Here is a 9485-nt window from a genome sequence, read left to right on the forward strand (position 1 = left end):
TAAGAAAACATGGAAAATCTAGTGAGTTTCTTTGGTAAACCACATTTTATAATGTCACAAGTTCTTGCTATAGGAAGTAATATTCTAAAATTTTTTTTTTGAGACAGAGTCTTGCTCTGTTGCCAGGCTGGAGTGCAGTGGCATGATCTTGATTCACTACAACCTCCGCCTCCTGGATGCAAACAATTCTCCTGCCTCAGCCTCCCTAGTAGCTGGGACTACAGGTGCATGCCACGCCTGGCTAATTTTTTTGTATTTTTAGTAGAGACAGGGTTTCTCCATGTTGGCCAAGATGGTCTCAATCTCTTGACCTCAGGTGATCTGCCCACTTCGGCCTCCCAAAGTGCTGGGATTATAGGCATGAGCCACAACACCCGGCCTGAAAACTAATTTTCTAAACACATATTTCTGTGTTTTGAGCATTTTAATAATTGGCCGGCACGGTGGCTCACACCTATAATCCCAGCACTTTGAGAGGCCGAGGTAGGTGGATCACCTGAGGTCAGGAGTTCAAGACCAGCTTGGTCAACAAGGTGAAACCCCATCTCTACTAAACATAGAAAAATTAGCAGGGGGTGGTGGCAGGCGCCTGTAATTTCATCTACTTGGGAAGCTGAGGCAGGAGAATCACAAACCTAGTGGGGGAGGTTAGTGAGCCAAAATCACCACTGCACTCCAGCCTGGGCAACAAGAGTGAAACTCTTTCTCAAAATAATAATAAAAAAATAATTGCTCAATATAGTACAGGAAGGCAACTCTATCTAGAGGGCTAGGCACAGTGGCTCACAACTGTAATCCCAACATTTTGGGAGGCTAAGGCAGGAAGATCACTTGAGCTGAGGAGTTCAAGACCAGGCTTGGCAACATTGTGAGACCCCATCTCTGCAAAAAATAAAATTAGCCAGGCATGGTAGTGCATGCCTGTAGTCCCAGCTACTCAGAAGGTGGAATCCAGAGAGGATCGCTTGAGCCCAAAGAGGTCAGGCCTGCAGTGAGCTGTGATCAAGGTGTGATCTGCACTCCAGCCTGAGTGACAGAGCAAGACCCTGTCTCCAGAAAACCACTCTAGATTTCATTTTGTTGGGGGTAGAGAGGACAGTTTTTACCAGCTTTAACTGACATGGGTAATATATAAGTTCTGTGCTCCCGCTTTATGAGAAAGTACTTTTAAAATGTTGAAAATACTAGAGCTGTATTAACTTGATTTTTTTTTCTTAGCACTAACTTCAGAATAACCATACAGTACTGCTTGCTGATATATTACCAAATCATTTTTTCTTGAGATAAAATTCACATGATTCACATGAGATTAACATTCATAAGTGTATAAGCCAGTTGCATTCAGTACGGTCACAATGTTGTGAAACAATCTAGTTCCTACTGCTTTTAAATCTTGATTTAGGTACACATTTGCAGATAGCAAGAATCAGAAATACTAATTCCTGAGAAACTGAAATGACAGTGGCTGAATATAACCAAGTTATGCTGCTTAAAAAAAAAAGACCAGCTGGGTGTGGTGGCTCACGCCTGTAATCCAAGCACTTTGGAGGCCAAGGCGGGCAGATCACCTGAGATCGGGAGTTCAAGACCAGCCTGACCAACGTGGTGAAACCCCGTCTATCAAAAAAAAAAAAAGACCAAACTCTACTTATTAAAAATATATTTTAAAAAGAAAGCTCTAAATTCAAGATAAGATTTTAAAATAATTTTTTTTAAAATTGAGCTAATATGACATTCAAAATTATAAAGTATTGGGACATTATTTTGCAAATTGGCCATCTTCACAGTGTACTGAATCATATTTAAGACATGCTAAATTTTAATTTTTTTTTCTCTGTCACCCAAGCTGGAGTGCAGTGGCATGATCTCGGCTCACTGCAACCTCCAACATGCTGGCTCAAGCGATTCTCCTGCCTCAGCCTCCTTAGTGGCTGGGATTATGGATGTGTGCCACCACGCCCAGCTAATTTTTGTATTTTTAGTAGAAATGGGGTTTCACCATATGGCCAGGCTCGTCTTGAACTCCTAACCTCAGGTGATCTGCCCGCCTTAGCCTCTCAAAGTGCTGGGATTACAGGCATGAGCCACCATACCTGGCCTAAATTTTAATTTTATATATGTGGTAAAATAATCTTAAACATACTAAATCTCTTCAGCTATCTGCTATGCTCGCAAACTCTGGGTTGCCAAAAATCCATGATCATATTGCCAGTGTTAGACTCTAATTTAAAATTTCCTTGCAAAATTTCATAGAAAACTAAATTATTCATCTCTATCTTCTGTCCAATTTATGTATTGATTGTATGTCAAAGCATTTATATAACACATACCATTTTGCCCAGTAATTCACTTTAATGATGTTATCATGAAGTGTTGATGTATCTTTTTTTGGTTCTCTCTCTTTTTTTTTTTTTTGATGTACCTTTTTTTAGGTGTATTGAAGTATTCCTAGGTTGCATTTTTGCTAGTTTCATACCATTTGTGTTCCTTATATGTTGAAGATGGTTCAGTAGGGGAACTGGATAGGTTTTATTTAGTTGGCTTTTTTTTCTTTTTCTTTTTTTTTTTTTGAAACAGAGTTTCACTCTTGTTGCTCTGGCTGGAGTACAATGGGTTGATCTTGGCTCACTGCAACCTCTGCCTCCCAGGTTCAAGCAATTCTCCTGCCTCAGCCTCCCAAGTAGCTGGGATTACAGGCGTGCACCACCACACCCAGCTAATTTTCTATTTTTAGTAGAGACGTGGTTTCTCCATGTTGGTCAGGCTGGTCTCCAACTCCCAACCTCAGGTGATTCGCCCACCTCAGCCCCCCAAAGTGCTGGGATTACAGGCATAAGCCACCATGCCTGGCCTTAGTTGGCTTTCTTATACTGGATAACATACACACTTTTCTTCTCTTTTGAGACAGGGTCTGGCTTTGTCACCCAGGCTGGAAGGCAGTGGTGCCATCACAGTTCACTGCAACCTCTACCTCCTGGACTTATGCAATCCTCCCACCACAGTCTCCCCAAATAGCTGGGACTACAGGTGCACACCACCACACCTGGCTAATTTTTGTATATTTTATAGACAAAAAAAAAAAAAATTGTTTCACCATGTTGCCCAGGCTGGTCTTGAACTTCTGAGTTCAAGCAATCCACCTACCTTGGCCTCCCTAAGTGCTGGTATTACAGACATGAAGCTACCCCACCCAGTCAGCACAAAAATTTTTTTTATTTAAATAACAAGACAGGGTCTTGCTGTTGCCCAGGCTGGAGTGTGCAGTGGCATGATCACAGCTCACTGCAGTCTCAAACTCCAGGGCTTAAGCAATCCTTCTACCTCAGGCTCCTGAATAGGTGCGACTACAGGTGCATGCCACCAAGTCTGGCTAATTTTTAAAATTTTTTGTAGAAATGATGTCTCACTATGTTGCCCAGGCTGGTCTTAAACTCCTGAGCTCAAATGACTCTCCCACTTCAGCCTCCCAAAGTACTGGGATTATAGGTGTGAGCCACCACAAACTTTAAAAAAAAAAAAATTTAAAACAAGTTTTTTCTCCAGGAAAGAACATATTTAGCAATTTTTAAAAACAGTTTTATGGGTACATAGTAGGTATATATATTTTTGTGGTACATACTTTTCAATAAATTGAGTATCCATCACATCAAGCATTCATCATTTGTGTTATGAACATTCTAATTGTACTCCCTCAGTTATTCTAAAATGTGATATACACACTTTTAAAAGAATTTGTTGCATATAATCCTTATATCCTCTGTGGAATAGTTTGGAGAAATGGTACATCCAGAGATAAAATCAGAAATAAACAGTGGCCTTCCTCAGAAAGGCTGGGTTAAGTGTAGTGTTTTGGGTATCTTAAACCAAGAAAGGATATTTCTATCCAAGCTGTAGAATTTTTAATAATTCTATTCTAAATAATGGAATCAGGCCCACACAGTGGCTCACATCACATAATCCCATTCTCCATAAGAGCTTTTCATCACTGCATATCAACACAGTTGACAAGGACTGGTCCCCAAAAGAAGCTGCATATTCACTTGACAGTCACTCCCTATTTCCCCTAGCTCCTGGCAACAACTTACCTGTCTGAATTTGCCTATTCTGGACATTTCATATAAATGGAATCATATGGTTTATGTAGACTTTTGTGACTGGCCTCTTTCACTTAAGATGTTTTTAAGGTTCTTACTGTTGTAGCATGTATCAGGAGTTTGTTTTTATAATGAATGTTCCATCTTATGAACATACCACATCTGTCCATTCATTAGATGACATTTGGATTGCTTCCACTTCCTGGCTTTATTAATAATACTGCTATAAACATTTGTGTACAAGTTTTTGAGTGAATATGTGTTTTTGTTTCTTTTGGGCACATACAAGGAGTAGAATTGTTGGGTCATATGGTAACCTTTTGAGGAACTGCTAGACTGTTTATTATCCTTTTTTGATTATAGGCATCCTAGTGTTAAGTGGTATTTCATTGTGGTTTTGATTTGCATTTCCATGATGTTAATGATGTTAAGCATCTTTTTATGTGCTCATTGGCCATCTATATATCGCTGGAGAAATGTCTTTTGAAATACTTGCCCATTTAAAACTGTTATTTGTTGTTTAGCCACCCCTCCTTAAAAAAATATATAATGATAATAATAATCCATCATTCCTTGCCTTTTCAGGGCCATCCAAGAGGCAAACCTTTCTTAGTCTGTGCTTCATACATCCCTTTAGTTCCCAGCCTAAAAAAAAGAAACACTGTAACCAAAATCTGGTGAGTTCCCAGAAAGCAGGGATAAGCTGTCCAACACCAAGTACTTAACATGCCCAATAAAACTGAAAATGTGGCTGGGCAGGGTGGCTCATGCCTGTAATCCCAGCACTTTGCGAGGCCAAAGCAGGCCTGGTCACTTGTCAGGAGTTTGAAACCAGCCTAGCCAACATGGTGAAACCTTGTCTCTACTAAAAATACACAAAAAAATTATTAGCCAGGCGTGGTGGTACACTCCTGCAGTCACAGGTACTCCGGAGACTGAGGCAGGAGAATCTCTTGAACTCAGGAGGCAGAGGTTGCAGTGAGCCAGGATTTGCGCCTCTGCACTCCAGCCTGGCGACAGAGCAAGACTCCATCTCAAAAACAAAACAAAACAAAACAAAACAAAACAAAAACAAAATTGACCAATCAAGGTGGCTCAACACTTGTAATCCCAGCATTTTGGGAGGCCGAGGTGGGTAGATCACAGGGTCAGGAGTTGGGAGACCAGCCTGGCCAATATGATGAAACCCCATCTCTACTAAAAATACAAAAATTAGCCAGGTGTGGTGATGTGCGCCTGTAGTCCCAGCTACTCGGGAGGCTGAGGCAGAAGAATCGCTTGAACCCTGGAGGTGGAGGTTGCAGTGAGCTGAGATTGTGCCACTGCACTCCAGCCTGTGTGACAGAGCGAGACTGCCTCAAAAAAAAAAAAAATTGAAAACATATCATTTGAATAATATAGAAATAACTGACAAGGTCAGGAAGGAACCTAACTCCGCTGCCCTGTAACACATGAAGCCATAGTGGCAGGCCTCCATCAGTACAGCTACCTTAATTCTTTGCCTGTGTCTAGATAAGCACTTTTGCTCTTCATGTCTCACGATGTTATTAGAATTTAACTATTTAAGATAAAGGGATAGTCCTCTAAAAGTAACCTTCCAGTAGTGGCCCATGAATGCAATGTCACAATGTATATACTAGTAGAAATATATTTTCCCTATTAGATCCTCAGATAATTAACTTACAGATTATTATTATTAAATCTAGTTTTCATACTAATTCTACCAAAGCTGGTAACCAATATTTACATTATTGAAACACCTAGAAGTACAAGCTACCAGAAGGTACAAGCACTTGTTTTCTCTCCAGTTTCTCCCCATTGAAAAGCACTTAGCCAGGTGCAGTGGCTCAAGCCTGTAATCCCAAAACTTTGGGAGGCCGAGGCGGGGGGATCACCAGAGGTCAGGAGTTCAAGACCAGCCTGGCCAACATGGTGAAACCCTGTCTCTACTAAAAATACCATGGTGTGTGCCTGTAAGCCCAGCTACCCGGGAGGCTGAGGCAGGAGAATTGCTTGAACCCCAGAGGCAGAGGTTGCAGTGAGCTAAGATCACACCACTGCACTCCAGCCTGGGCAACAGAGTGAGACTCCATCTCAATAAGATAAAAGAAAATAAAAGCACTTGTCTTCAATGACAAGTAAGGAGTCACTTTAAAACATCCATGACAAAGAACCAGGTATTTCACATTTGAGAAAGTTCAGGCCAGGCACATTGGCTCCTACCTGTAATCTCAGCACTTTGGGATGCCTAGGTGAGTGAATTGCTTGAACTCGAGTTGAAGACCAGCCTAAGCAACATGGCAAAACCCCATCTCTATAAAAAAAAAATAACAAAAATTAGCCAGGCGTGATGGCGTGGGCCTATAATCCCAGCTACACAGGAGACTGAGGTAGGAGGATTGCTTGAGCTTGGGAGGTTAAGGCTCAGTGAGCTGTGATCATGCCATTGCACTCCAGCCTGGGCAACAGAGCGAGACCCTGTCTCAAAAAAAAAGAAAAGTTTGATCCCACTAAGTGACCTGAAAGTAATTACTACTACATGAAAGATAATTCTGTATGCTCAAGTAAACAAGTTTCTGAATGAGACACCAATACTCTCCACAAAAGACATATTTCACTTTTTTTTTAGTAGAGACGGTTGTCTCACTGTATTTACCAGGTTGGTCTCAAACTCCTGGCCTCAAGGGATCCTCCTGCCTCAGCCTCCCAAAGTGCCAGGATTGCAGGCATGAGCCACCATGCCTTTTTTATTTCAATGGAGGGTATATAAGGTTAAGCGGAAAATTCCGTAGAAATTGAAACCCTTAACAAAATATCAAGATATTAGATCACAGAAAAGCATCTTATGTTAAAGTAAGACAAAAGACAATGGGAAATATTATGGACCAAAAAAATAAGCTTATTGGACAGGGAGACCAGAGAACAGATAATCATACTATTCTCAACTCTGCTGCTGCCAAGTGAGCCTATAAGGGAATCACAATTTCTCTTTAATTTCTCTTCTGACATTATTTGACAGAATACTTTCTAATTTGGGGATATAATTAACTGTTCTGTACAATAGGGGCAGTCACAGAGAACTCTTATTCATTGACCAACACGAGGTTTAACATTTAACAGTAAGCATTCAATTTTGGTAGCATAAACTATTTTATAAGAGTACTTCAATAGGCAAGGACAGTGATAGTGATTTTGTATTTGCGTAAAACAGGGAAAGGCTAGGAGCTACCTCTCAATACTTTTCCCCAAAACATTTAACCACTTCTATTAAAAAAAAAAAAAAAAGGGAACGTAAAAAAAATACTACAAAGACTGAAGACAAAATAATTTTTAAGGGTAAACAAGTATCAAGTTGCTAATACTTTCTTTAAAAAATATAAAAATTGGGGTTTGGAGCATGGCAAAAATAAATAAATAAAAATTAAGACTGGGCACGGTGGCTCATGCCTGTAATCCCAGCACTTTGGGAGGCTGAGGTGGGCGGATCACAAGGTTAGGAGTTCAAGACCAGCCTGACCACCATGGTGAAACCCCGTCTCTAAAAAAAAAAAGAGAAAAATATAAAAATTACCTAGGTGTGGTGGCTCATGCCTGTAGTACCAGCTACTTTCAGGGCTGAGGTGGGAAGATCACTTGAGCCCAGGAGGTGAAGGTTCCAGTAAGCCAAGATTCTGCCACTACACTCTATCCTGGGTGACAGAGTGAGATCATCTCAAAAAGAGCTGCCTTACATCACAAGTAAGATAATATGGATTCTCTAGTCCTTCTTTACAGTCCATGAAAACACCTTTGCATAACTGGGTTAAATACCTTGGCAATTTAATGATTTAACTATAACCCTAACACTGAATTTATTCATTTATGGTTTGTTTTTTTTTTGAGACAGAGTTTTGTTGTGTCGCCAGGTGCCAGGCTGGAGTGTAGTGGCATGATCTCATCTCACTGCAACCTCCACCTCCCAGGTTCAAGCAAATCTCCTGCCTCAGCCTCCAGAGTAGCTGGGACTACGGGCGTGCACCACCACGCCCAGCTAATTTTTGTTTTTTTTTTAATAGAGACGGGGTTTCACCATGTTGGCCAGATGGTCTCGATGCCTTGACCTCGTGATCCGCCCGCCTTGGCCTCCCAAAGTGCTGGGATTACAGGCGTGAGCCACCGCACCCGGCCTCATTTATGTTTTATATTTCCTAGTTGATACCCTATAAGACTACACACACATATTATACTATAGCTCAGTTTTATCTAACGAGATATGACACCTCTCTTCTTTGGGAGGAAGAAGGGAGAATTCATCCAGTTCGCTAGGGAAACTGCATTTCCAACAAGTAACACAAACTAGTTCAAGCATAACACTTTGCCCTAATCATCAACTAATTCTAATTTCCTTTTGGTTAGTCCAGTATTTCTTTTTTTTTTTGGGAAACAGTCTTGCTGTTTGTTACCCAGGCTTCAGTGCAGTGGCGCGATCTCAGCTCACTACAACCTCAGGTTCAAGTGATTCTCTTCCCTCAGCCTCTCAAGTAGCTAGGACCACAAGCATGCAGCACCATGCTGAATTTTTATTTTTTATTTTTAGTAGATTTGAGGTTTCACTATGTTGCCCAGGTTGGTCTTGAACTCCTGAGCTCAGGCAATCTGCCCACCTTGGCCTCCCAAAGTACTAGGATTATAGGTGTGAGCCACTGTGCCTGGCCATTGTTTATTATTATTTATTTGGCAATTCAAAAATAGTTTTTTACAAGAATGCATTTGATTTTGGAAGTAATTTTCAATCCATAAATTTAGCTGAATCTTTACAAGCCATTAAGAATGCAACATTAGAATACAGACAGAAACTAAGTTTCTCAGTTATCAAGTTGAGCCCTTAACAACTTAATAATGTAGTTGATGAGGTATACCTTTATGAGTTAAATGCAACTTTCTGTTGAAGTTCTAAAATTTATCATGTTAAAAAGAAAAGTGTGGTCTGGCATGGTGGCTCATTCCTGTAATCCTAGCACTTTGGGAAGCCAAGGTAGATGATCACCTGAGGTCAAGAGTTTGGGACCAGCCTGGCTAACATGGTGAAACCCTGTCTCTACTGAAAATACAAAAATTAGCTGGGCATGGTGGCACACGCCTGTAATCCCAGCTACTCGGGAGGCTGAGGCAGGAGAAGCGATTGAACACAGGGTGGAGGTTGCAGTGAGCCACAATCGCACCACTTCACTCCAGCCTGAGCGAAAGAGCGAAACTCCATTTAAAAAAAGAAAAAAGTGCCTGTGAAACTTTTTTGTAGAAGAGTAACATCACTTTGTCTCTATATTGGCCATACAAACAGCACTTGAATTTTTCTTAATTAACCTTAACTAAAAAACACATGCATACGTGCTTTTTGGGCAGTTCATTTTA

Source organism: Aotus nancymaae, unplaced genomic scaffold (genome assembly GCF_030222135.1).
Source record: "Aotus nancymaae isolate 86718 unplaced genomic scaffold, 86718_ANA_hifiasm-v0.15.2.pri h1tg000067l, whole genome shotgun sequence".
Classification (NCBI taxonomy): Eukaryota; Metazoa; Chordata; class Mammalia; order Primates; family Aotidae; genus Aotus; species Aotus nancymaae.